This window comes from Mytilus californianus, unplaced genomic scaffold (genome assembly GCF_021869535.1).
Source record: "Mytilus californianus isolate M0D057914Y unplaced genomic scaffold, xbMytCali1.0.p SCAF_6, whole genome shotgun sequence".
Classification (NCBI taxonomy): domain Eukaryota; kingdom Metazoa; phylum Mollusca; class Bivalvia; order Mytilida; family Mytilidae; genus Mytilus; species Mytilus californianus.
Window position 1 is genome coordinate 34,432,251 of NW_026262712.1, and position 13,563 is coordinate 34,445,813.

The following is a 13,563-nucleotide window of genomic DNA, read 5'->3' on the forward strand; positions in this document are numbered from 1 at the left end:
CGCCTTGTTATGTTACATTTGATTAATAGTGCGGTGACAGAAGTGTAAAAAGTCGTCGTAATTTCGAGTTTAATCTCCCCAAAATAACACGAAAAAGTCTTAACTTAAAGACAAATATGTCTACTTCATTTTCCATTCTGTCGTAAGAATTTCGTATGGTCATATTTTTCTAAAAATCTTTTTAATGGCTAGAATATATTGGAAAGATTGCAACCCCCCTCTTTCAAAATGAAAATTTTAATATATTTGCCTACATTTAATCAATATATTTTTTTTCTAACTTTTATCATAAATAAAAATATTTTATTCAGTATTTTATTTTCATATTATCTATATAGGGGCCTCGGTGGTCGAGTGGTCTAAGTAGTTACTGAGTTCGAACCCCGCTCGTGCGGGTGCACTCGACTCCAATCTCAATTGACTAGGATTGTCAGTTTTCCTATCGAAGGTCGGTGGTTTTCTCCGGGCACTCCGGCTTCCTCCTCCAATGAAAACTGGCCGCCACGAAATAGACCAAAAGCGGTGCTTAAAAGTGGCGCTAAAACACCAAAAATCAAATTCAAATCTAATCTATAACATTGGCAAAATTCTGACTGTTTAAAAGTGAAGTAATGTTTATTACAAATTCAAACACAAACTTGAATTTCTCCCTCATAGTAGTATTCATTACTACCTAAAAATGTTTTAAACATATAGAACTTCATAAAACTTGTTACCGATAAACATTTCAGAGCGTAAATATCTAAAAGTTCTAAGATATCAACGAAAAAAGACTAAAATAAAAAACTGTTATTTCATCACGGAACTTAATCACTTCCCTTTTGTCACACCTTTTGTGTATTATCAAACCTTACGGTTAATAATTTGCATTCAACTGATATATGAAATTACTACATTTATCGCTATTATATACAGATATTTTCAATTTAGTGCATTATATATGTACTAAGTTTGTTTGTATATGTTTATATTTCAATTTTTTGTTGTTGCTTTAATCCGTCAAATATCACTTTGTCGGACAAGTCTTATTGTATAATATCAAATTAAACTTCCAGAAAATACAAAGACTCTTTTTTCTCGTTCATGACATTGTTTCAAACAGCTGCCGATGCCAAACATTTTGCTGATGTGAAGGTGTTTTTTTTTTATACACACATTTTGCCTTTGAATGAAGAGTTCTGGAGATGGGGTTGTGAAAAATCTCCGACATTTAAGTTCTTGGACATATTTTTGCAAGCAATTTAGTTATTTTCTTTTAGAACGTTAGATAAAAAAAGCTCCACTGCTGCCATGTTGCCCTTTATCCTATAATATATATTTTACAAATAGAATCTACTACTCAAGATGGCAATCTGTCTACCTGCTAGATATGCTAGATTTACCACTAGATGTAGAACTAGCATTTCAGCGAGGTTTTGTTCATTGAAAAACTGTAAAATTGTAAAACAGATTTGTGCTAAAACTGTCCGCCTTTTCAAGTACGCATGAGAAAGCTGATAAGCGTATGATTTTGCACACCGTATATGCCGATAGACAGTTTGGAAGTGGTGGCTGTAAATGAAGGATCATAGTGAAATTACTGACACGAATGTTTTAGTTCTTTTTGTCCACTTTTTTTCTTCCCTGAAAAACACAGAAGAACTTTGGTTTGAAACAGGAACTGTAACAAGCACCAAGGATGCAAGACGTCTTATACCTATACATGAACTATGCAATTCTTTGAATTCCATCTTCAGTCAATGCTTGCCTGCCGTGCATGCAATTTCAAGATGTGACTCCACATCGAAAATGTTTGGTATAGGTAAAAAAACTATTTTCAAACAGGTGTGTAGTGATGTTACCGATTTAGTTAACCTGTCAAACTGTGATGTTGATGCATCTCTTTCAGTTGCAAAAAAGCTCTTCGCTTTGCTTTATGATCAAAGAGTAAATTAAAAAGCGTATATAGTGACCTCAATAAATTAAGTGTAAGACCTGCGACTACTAAAGATGCGTCTCTGGCAAAGCTTCCCCCTTGTAAATCAATATTTAGGCAACATTTGCCCCGACCATCTTTACAGACAAGTATATGGATGACATCACACCTTCCTAAACCATCTCTAAGATCTTCGTAAAAATTTGAATGGATTGATAATGATGGTTTGAAGCCGGTATTTTTCGAGGTCAAATGTCTTTGGACTTCCTTCAAGATCTTGTCTATACTTGTAATATAATTTGAAAATCTGTGTGCTCAGAAAAATGTCTTTGCTTTTAGCAGAACCTTTCATGTACAGACCTGTGTCCATGCCAGGCAAGTGAAATGTGTGGAAATATAATTAATACACGTCATGATGGTTGATGGAAATGAATATGCTAGAGATCAGGCTTGAGTATCTTTTGAAGTTTTTTGTACTTTGCAAGGGAAACAGGGGGGTTATGGGAGTAAAACCGATCTTGTTATAGACATAATCAAGAGTAAAATACACACCAGTAGATAATACTATGGAAGCAGCAATAATCGGTGGAAAAAAAACAGAAGCAACGGGTCGTCTATAAAAAAACAAAAGTATCCGCAAATTCAATATGAGGTCATATTTGACTGTAGAGTTCTATTGCTGCTGTCTTGATCCCTCACCCAATATGCTAGTTTAAAAACTAATTTTGAAGTATTGTCTTTCATGACACTTGATTTTTACGTGAAATTAAAATAATTCATAAGGTTAAGGTGATATAAACATTTTATGGGTTGAAAACTGGATTTTTTAATTTTTGTTTATAAAAATGTCGTTTTAGGATATTTTTGGAGAAAAATATCTATGATTAAGATTTTTTATAAAATCAAACATTACTAAAGCCAAAACAGAATTGTTTGTACTAAGGTAGAAGTAACAAAACGAAAACAAATGTCAAATTTGAAATCCTCCAAAAATTTCGAACGTTTGTAAGGATGACCTTTGACCTCAATTTAAAAACAAAATGTGACCATATCTCATAATTATGAACAGATGAAGACAACTATATTAGTTTCACCAAAATATCTGTGCAATAATATTGGACATTGTGAAATTTCAAATATTTGACTGAGCTTAATAATTTGTGCTTTTTGAAATGCAGGATACCATAGAATAAAGATGTAAAAACTACGTTGTTATTAAAATATACAAAGGAGTTAAATTAAGCTTCCCAACTGTGAACTTTTCATTCCCATGTAGCAACATTCACACAGCGCCTGCATATAGCGTGTATATCTCCCGGTTGATACGATATTCCAGAGCTTGCAATCCCTATCATGATTAAATTGAAAGGTTGTTGCTGCTTAAAAGGAAGCTATTAACCCAAAAGTTCCAAGTGGTGAAGTTAAAGTCATCCTTTCCAAATTTTTACAGATTACATCACGATGTGGTTGACCGTTATGGAATATCTGCTTCACAGATGACGACGAATATTTTCAAGTTGTCGTAACCACAATCCTCTTTTCCTCAAAAGAGACTTCCGAATTAGACTTATTACCGGGTTTGTACTCCCATGAGCAAGACGACGGGTGCCACATGTGGAGGAGGATCTGCATATCCTTCGAGAAATCTGAGATCACCCCGGTTTCTGTTGAGTTCGTGTTTCTCAGTCTTTAATTTTCTATGTCGTATTTTGTAGATTGTTGTTTTTCTTTTCGTCGTTTTTCGTTTTATGCCATGGCGTTGTTAGTTCGTTTTCGACTTACGAGTTTGAATATCCGTTTGGTATCTTCCGTCTCTCTGCTGTAAAGGACTGAATATATAGACACTTAAAATATGGGATTTATTTCCGCGTTGAAATATCACACCACAGTGGTTTCTGAGTTGCCAAAGTGACGGAAATTGAATCACACTTCGTACCCTGAAAATATAACCACATAGGTGAAAATGCTTCAACCTCAAAACTAGCCATTATAAGTTTTGAAGTTTACGCTATGATCAGATGATTGGAAAACAATGCAACCATTCGCAGCCTACCTTAAAGAATTTAAAAGTATATAGACTTATAGGATAACGTTGTGTATTCTTTTTTTTTATTAGCTTTACATACATTGGCAAGAATGTTATGCCTTTTCAAAGCGATAACACCTTTACAGATATTTACAATTGATATGTCTTACACAGTGGATCGACCGGGATTACAGCAAAATAGTTTGCCTGTCACGAACTGGATAAAGAAGTGATGTTTAATTAAGTTTGACATGTTTTCTTTCGACAGGTCACATACAGACCCTTCAATGAGTGTTTGCATTTAGTTTTGAAATTGCAGAGAGTTAACCTGACATCTTGGCCCAATCGCAGCTTCAAGTTTCCTGTCAAGTGAGCCAGGAATCTAGGATAGCAGAGAGGTTGACATTTTCCGTTCATCTGGCGTGTCATTCAATGTCCCCATTCCGATCAAATGCCAAGTTTTTATACATCCCACACAAAGAAACGAACACATCTTCTATGCATTAGTTTTATAGCAAGGTGGGAACAATCCAGGTAACACTATTCATATACCCACGTCAATCCTTGGTATGACCGTCTACTTGGACATTGCAAATATATTCGTGGATGCAATACCGGATCAAATATATTACTTTCAATTTTTTCACAAGCTGATTATCCTTTCCATTTCCGCTCCTTCTCATAAATTATCTATCTTAACACATTTCTTGTAAAACGACTGTCTTTTTTACTTTTTGACAATAAATCAATTAAGAAATTACATTAAGATAATTTTATGTTTTGTCTATTGCATTCGTCAATAGTTGGAAATTGTTGTATCCACACGGTTCACATCTATATTTATGCATCCGACAAGTTTACAAAAGTTATTTACAACTTGTTTATACATCTGTTAACGGTTGATAATGCATTTGTCTAGAGGGTATATTTAAACATAGATGCATAGCTGTTAGACATTTTCTTTAACCCAAACTACGGCAATTGTTGGTTATTATACAACCAAAATCAATTATTTGAACGTGAAGAATCAATTGTGGTTTAGTCTTGGATGTATAAATATGTAAATTTTTCAATTTAATACCGAAAGTCAGAACCTTGAACCCGTAATGCATTTTTCCATTTTTTCATCTTGTTAGAACAGCTTAGTCGTTCATTATTTTTATATTGCTTTAACAAGATACCATTTTTATTTTCGTTGTTTAATTGTGTTGTATTAATTCTAAAATGTCGAATATTCAACCGGCTAACAAAACCTGCCCCCTATAAAAACTTATAAAAATGAAAAAAATACGATAAAAAAACTACCCATTATACAAACTGAATATAAATGAAAGACGTTCATTGTCAATGAGACAGCTACATAATTTGTGTGCAGATCGATGAATTGACAAGATTTATCCATCAAGTGCTCTAAGAATATACGCTGTAAGTAATTGTTTATTAGCAAGCATAGACGAGTGGTAATATGCACGGACCGAAAACTATTCCACAATCGCAAGTTCGAACCTCGATTAGGGAGGTTTACTGTTTGTATACAGCTTACAGTTTGAAAATTAAAAGTTATCGGTTGATAATGGATCTTTGAATAATAATCCACAGTTTATAAAAAAAGGAGTTAATTTCGGTTGCCAATGTATTCTTGAAAAATAATCTACTGATAGAACAATAGACTGACGTCAGAGAAATGGGTTAAATAAACATAATTTTGCAAAACGATCAGGGCAAAATCCTATTGTTGTCACATTAAAAGGAATTGCCTTGATACTAACGTATTGAATCTTACCAGCTTCTTATTCCTGCATGCAACACATCATCACTGGAGTTTTCAGAATTGATTTATCGAATCCAGTTATAGTCATTTGACAGTCTGGTTTATTCGGCGGTTCCGATTCGCCAAGTTCCACCACACCACTTACCTTATAAGATGACAACCTATTTGCGGTAAATGCAGAAAAGCGCTTCGGAAAAACAACTAATTTAAAAAGCTGTATTTTCATTTTAAATGGTTAATTTCAGTAAGATGACTACCTATTTTAAAAGCTGTATTTTTATTTTAAATGGTTAATTTCAGTAAGATGACTACCTATTTTAAAAGCTGTATTTTTATTTAAAATGGTTAATTTCAGTAAGATGACTACCTATTTTAAAAGCTGTATTTTCATTTTTTTAAAAATGGTTAATTTCAGTAAGATGACTACCTATTTGTTCATGTCAAAGGTCTAAAGAGTGTATCAATAATTTCGTTATAGTGGGATTATTCGGATTCCATCGGTAAACCAAAAAACTTAAAAACTAATATTTGATGCCTCTTAGGAGAGGCGGCGGCGGGTTTGCAAATGAGTGTTTTGAAAATTAAAAGTGTCCAGTGTTGTTTGTCTACTAAGTATGAGGCAAACAGGAAATCATTTTTTATATGAACAGTTTTATCATTAGCTAACATACCTTTTTTTTTTAAATTCTGCGGTCAAAAATTAAGAAACAATTTCAGGAAACTATGGTTCCAATTTCATCAGACGAAGTTGACCTCAGACGAAGTCGGCTATTATTTTCAGGTGTTTTTTTTATCATATAGCTCAACACATTTTTAATCCTTTATACATCCTTGACTTTCAATTTTTTGGTTTTGAGCATTGCTGAGGGAGGTAAATGCAGAAAGGCGCTTCGAAAACAACTAGTTTGGAAAGCTGTATTTTCATTTTAAATGGTTAAGTAAGTTTTATTTGATTGTTGGTGTTTTAAACGCAATTTTCAGTTACCTTGGTTATATCCTTGCAAACAATTTTTTATGGAGGAGATCGGAGTACAAGTGTTTAATAAGTTTAAGAACATTGTTATGTATCATGTCAGACATAATTAACAATTTACTGGTATTCTCCGTAGATGTGTTCTGTAATGTAATTACGAAGCTTGAATGAGATCTAGCAAAAAAACTCTCTAATCCTTGTTAAGGCCATCTTGAATATGCAGTGAGCATTCTCTGTTCTTTGTTAAAGGCGTCTTCGTGATTTTTTTTTTTTTGTGTTTTACGCAATATTCAATGACATTGTCTACATCATGGCGGCCAGCTGTTATTTGTGAGTGTTTGATATATTTCTTTGTCTTTCATTGAAGAGGATACAACATGTATATAACATTTAACAAATAGCTTCTGCTTTGAAACTTGATAGATAGTTTAATTATAAATTATAATTAGATATGCATTGTCTGATTTTAAATAGGACACTGGCCTCAGAATTATATAATATTTTACACAATGTGGCATTATCTAGAAAATACGTTTGAAATTTTAGTCGTAAGTTAAACGACTTATGATTCAATGTTCTGTGTTCTCGTTATACGACAAACGTCTTAGATTTTACTTATTGCGAAAGGAATGAAACTTGTCCACAGAATCGTTTGTAGTTTACCGGTCGATTTAAATTTTGTTAGTTCATTAGTCCCATTGAATAAATACAATAGGTATTGTTTTCTGTGGAGTTTTATTCACTGGGATCTTTACATTTCTTCTTAGAATAATCTATCACTCATTGATTAACTTACTTTAAAAAAATATCTCTATTTTAAAGTAGATGAAAATACATGTATTAAAGTGGATAGAATTTTCTTATACTTTGCCAAAATGAAGATTTAAGGTAGCACAATACAAAAGCAACTAAATTTTATCAAAATTTCATTTTCGGCTTTTTTTGTTACTTCTTAATATTCAAAAACCACAGAAAAAAAAATTATTTACATATCTTGCAGTGTTAATGAGTTTTGATGATAATTAGTTTTATAAACAAATGCACGTGTCTGAATGATACAAGATAAGAACATGTGGGCAGTACTATGTGGTTAATCAATAGAATCATTTGATAGCTTTACAACCACTGACCAGCAATAAAAATAACAAGAAGTGGATTAGGGATTTATGGAAAAATGAAAGATAATGAATTCCAAATAAAAATACATTTCTGTATTGGAGATGTCAGGAGATAAACAAAACAACTATTTGGAGCTAAAGAGGGAATCAAAATATAAATGTACAGATATTAAACAAATATAATTGTACAACAATATAAATGTTGCTGATGTTTATACTAGAATTTCTTGAGGAGAATGTTTAAATATGAATTCTTTTTAAAAGAAAATACAAATTAAATACTTCATTTTTCAAACTGCAAAAAATGAAAAATTTTACTTTGTGTAAAACACCATATTGTCATTGTATACAATTATAATTCCCCATAAGGATCCTCTAGACTGACCAACTGATCATTTTGTGTACACATGCTTAACTCACGTTTTGTAACAATGCTAAAAACAAAATATATCATTTTATGTACTAAAAGAATAAAATCCATATTGAAAAAAGTAAATGCAATGTGTAATTAAACTTCTGAGATCATTAATAGTAAAGGTTTATCATGGTGGGCGGAGTTTTGACCATATCAGTAGCAACAGACTTACAGCAAGGTCAAAAATGATTTAACATCTCCCGCCAGATCTGATTGTTGATGCATAGGGTGTGCATTTTCTTTATATATTTAGAATTGCTGAATTGGAATGCTTTCTTACTGGACAAAACCTAATTGATTTATGATTAAAGGCCAATCCTGAAGTATTCCCATGATACATGTGTGAATTATATTGAAGTTAAAGGGGTACAAGTAGGAAAATCCTTATTTATTCAATTGTGACACATTCATTTTTGTCATGAAAATGTATTTTTAAATGAAATTAGCTCCTAGATGGGTGCTTCTATATGCTTGATTTTCACACATGTTGTTCCTTAACCAGTTATCTTCAAAAGGTGTCTCAGATTTCCAAAACATCAATAGAACAAATTTTATACCCAATTTAATTTAGTGATCTCTTATGAATTGAGGTTACAAACTTCATTGAAGGTTTATGAGAGAATGAAATACAATAGGAAAAATCTGAGACACCCTTTTGGAGGTCAAACTGTGTTGCACAAGAATCTATAAAATATTTTGGGATGGTATGAATAACAAAGAAGCTAATTTCATTCAAGTGTTGACATCACAATATAGCAACTAATTACATAATAATTAATTATGTAATAATCATGTCATAATGAAATAATCACCATTTGAAAGATTAATCTTTCTTCTTTCTTTTGGTACCTCATTTATAAAATTTAAAGCTGGATGAAAGAAATTACATCAGTTTAAAGTTGTCTGATTGGGGGTGAAAAAATCTTTGTATTGTGCTACCTTGACTATGCTTTTTTCAAAAATATAATAAAAAGTATGAGTCACCATGCTATTTTTCAAGCCAAAAGTCGTGCAAAATTGCCCACATTTGCATCTATTAGATAGTTCATGAAAAAAAAAACACATTTGTGTGAATAAAAAGAAATCTATGAGATAGAATTTTGAAATAAAATATGAGAATATAGGTTTAATATCATGCTTTTAGAAAATAAAAAGAAGAAATGGTGTCACCGAACTTGTTTTCTTGCTACAAGTAAAAAATGAAAAGTTCACTATCATTCCAGTATAAAAGGTTTACTATAAAAGTTATCTCCCCATAAAAGGCCAAGTTGAAAAATTGATTCTAAAAAACACAAATATCGGTCTTCGTTTAAACATTTTGGATAGTACAATAAATCATATATTTTTCTTTATAAAATTAAACAGTCTTGCACATCAATTGCAAATCTGTCTCAACATTTGCAGATTTAGGCAAAGAACTAGATTGATTGTGTTCTGCTATTGTACAATCCAAGATGGCGGTATACAGTGAATCTACTTTAACTCGCAAAACTGCAGGTGGTGTTGTATTTATTCAATATCAATAAAATATTTTCAATCTTTTCAGTATAAACACTGATTTAAACATTAAAAGTGGATTTCTGACAAAATTTTCAGCATTGTTCCTATTGAAATAAGAGTTGTTCTACTAATAGAATAAATTTAGGAAGGCCTCAATTCAACAAACTTACAAAAAAAAATTCAATAGGAACAATGCTTAAAATTTTGTGAGTAATCGACTTTTAATGTTTAAATCAGTGTTTATATTGAACAGATTGAAAAATATATTATTGATATTGAATAAATACAGCATCACATGCAGATTTGTGAGTTAATACATGTATTTTCATCTACTTAGATTTTTTTTTCTTCAGGTAAATTAAACGAGTGATGGATTTCTCTTAAAAGTTACAGTGAATAACCTCCACAGAGATCAATAGTTATTCAGTTATTGTATTCATTCAATTTTTCAATGCATATAACAGGCGATAACAAACCAGCAATAAATACAGTTGATAACGTAAAGTTGATTGACTTGGTTGAAAGCAGAAAAGTTTGACTGCCATCAGCTGGATAAATAATGTTGATGGGGGATCCTATCCGATAATAAGAATGTTTGTATTCTGCATATACGAACGACTCGTTTTAGCATTGGATTTGCAGCCGGATGAGGAATATGTAGATGACGATGTTACAATAACCAAACCAATCCTTGGTACAACAGTCTACTATTTGGCATGTTTACATTTCATGACAGTTCATTAACGAATGAATCGAAATATTTAATCAAATGCTCTGCATTGGAGATTCTGTACTCCCTCTAGCACTGTGTGTAAATATATAGGAATAGAGGAGACAAACATGGTATCTGTGTATTAACCAAAATGTTCGGTAGTGATAGATACAAAGATTTGGTTTGCAACTTTAACTTGGCTGTACCTGTAGAAAAGTTATTTCAAACGGAATAGCACATCCTAATGTTTACGTTGTTGTTTACCGAGCCCGGAAATTAAGATAAATTATGGGTAAACTTATCAATCCTTTAAATAAACTTATCTTATAAGGTTACCAATTCAACACTGTAACTAGATCTTTGAATATTATTTTTCTTGGTATTAATATTGATTTTGTTATCAGTAAATTAAAACCATACTAAATACTATTATTATACACATATGCAGATTCACGGTACTACAATCTGTCGATGTCTATATTTTGGCATTGCACACGTACAAGGTCATGTTTTTCTCTGACTGTTAATTACGTCTTAACACTAAATCCATTGAATGTTGAATGTGTATTGATTGATATTTTGGTCTAAGATACATGATTTTTTCACTAGTTGTTATTGGGTTTGAACCAGCTGTCAGTAACTACGAGTACTTTCAGATCTTTACCTAGTGTCTTTTTTCTTGTGGGATGTATAGATACGCTGCCATGTCCAGTCTGTGTTTTCGATAGATGTTTTCTGCTTTGTATCAATCTGATGATTTAAGCCCTTTTCGACTGATTTTTATAGTTTGTTCTTATGATGTTCTGTTACACCACTGTCCAAAGTTATGGGGAGGGTTTAGCGCCAACAAACTAGTTTAACCCTGCCACATTCTATATGAGCCTGTCCCTAGACAAGAGTCTGTAGATTAATGGTTGTCGTTGTTTAATGTCTGTTATATTTGTTTATCGTAAATTGTCTTTTTTATAAATTAGGCCGTTAGTTTTCTAATTTGAATTGTTTCATATTTTTCATGTCGGGGCCTTTTAAAGCCTAATATACGGTATGTGTTTCTCTCATTGCTGAAGGCCATACGATTGCCTATAAGTGCTTACATCCACTTCATTTGAACTTGGAATGATAGTTGTCTCATTGGCAATCAAACCGCATCTCCTTTGTTTAAATATCTAAAACATCGCTGATGTATAATTGGAATAAAGTCAAAAATTCAAACTCACTTGAATCCGAACCGCTTCGGTGGTCTAGTGGTAGCATTTCGCCTCGAGTGTGGGAGGTCGTGGCTTTGAACCGCGGCCGAATCAAACCAAAGACTTAACACTTGGTAGTTGATTTTTCTCTACTAAACACATGGCATTTAGGAATACGGTTTTTTTTTCTTTTTTTTTCTTTTTCTTCTGTATATGAACAGTTCAGTTGTCAGCTCAGTTGTTAGTGTGCTTTGGTATTGAAATAATTTAAAACATTCCTTTTTAAAAATATTCCTTATAGATTATGATTAAACTTATATTCCAACTTTCTCAGGAAAATTTACCATAGATATATTTGACTTTTCTTTTAAGGTGCTTTTGGTCATATAGGTCATTGTGTTTTCAAGCCTTTAAACTTCCGTGGCTTTACAACTTTTAGCTTTAAATATTGCCGATGAAGATAAATTCAGATATGCGCAATGGACGCAACTAATGTAATAAAGGCTAATTTTTGTTTTAAATGTCCATTAAGTTTTATTTTGATTGCTGTTTTTAAAAACGCCATTTTCAGTTACCTTGGTTATATATCCTTGCATCCAGGTTTTATTGACGGAGGAGATAGAAGTACAGGGAGTTTAATAAATAAGTTCAATACTTTAAGAATACTAGTATATTTCATTGTCTGACATAATTGACAATTTACAAGTATTCTCCGTAGATGTGATCTTTAATGCACATATGTAGCGTGAGAGCAGAGAAATCCATTCAAACCATTGGTAAGGCCATCTTGAACTTGAAGTTAGAATTCTCAGCACTTTGTTAAAGGCGTCTTTGTGATTTGTTGTTTGTTTGTTGGTGTTTTATGCCATTTCCAGCAACATTGTTTTCATCATGGCGGCTATTTGTTATTTGTGAAGGAAACCACGTGATATCCGGAGATGATTAAGTTTAATAATGCTAGTGCTTGATAAATGGCTTTGTCTTTCAATGAAGAGAATAAAAATTTATATAACATTTAACAAATACCTTGAGCTTTGCAAATTGATATGTAGTTTATAACTTACAAATAAATTTGTATTGTCTGGATTTAAATAGGACAATGGCCTCAGAATTATATAACATTTTACACATATTGTCATTTTCTAGAGAATACGTTTGAAATTCATTCAGTCGTGCGTTATCCGACTTATATTCTTATATTATGTGTTCCTGTTATACGACAAATATCTATAATTTTACTTAAATGACGTGTACACGAATTAGTTACATGAAAAAAGAATGAGGTTGACTATCCGTTTGGTACCTTCCGCCTTTCTTTATCGGTGGGGAAATAAAAGTTATTCATTTCATTCAAACTTTTTTTCTCCAACCCTCATTGTTGTTTAATATAATGTGAGAACCTTACAGAACTTTACAAAAAAAAAATTATTTACGGTATAGATTTTACTACCTCAAATTAGCATTTCGATAATAAATTGTTCTTTGGTAATGTTTGAGGCCAAAATATTCGAAATTGTAAACCTTATACAATCGTTAAAGAGCTGATGAAACCAAAGAGGACGAAAAAAGTAAGCCACTTCCAGACAAAGAATCAAAGCTATTTGTTCTTTCTCTCCTTAGCACGCGACAAATAGATATAACAACAGTTTTATCATTTGCTTATAATTTAATGCTTACTTACTGACCTGATTTATAACATACCTTCATTCATGTTCTACGTTCATGAATAAAGAATTGTTAAAAAATTAGAGTTCCAATTCAATCAGGCAAAGTTGACCTTAGATAAGTTTGGATATCATTTCAATGTGCTTTTTTTTTGACAAATGCCTCGTCACATTTTTAATCCTCTGTACATCCTTGGCTATCGAAATTTTGGTTCTGAGCGTTCCTGATGCAGGTAAATACAAAAAAAGCTTCGGACGCGAATAATTGTAACAGTTTTCCTT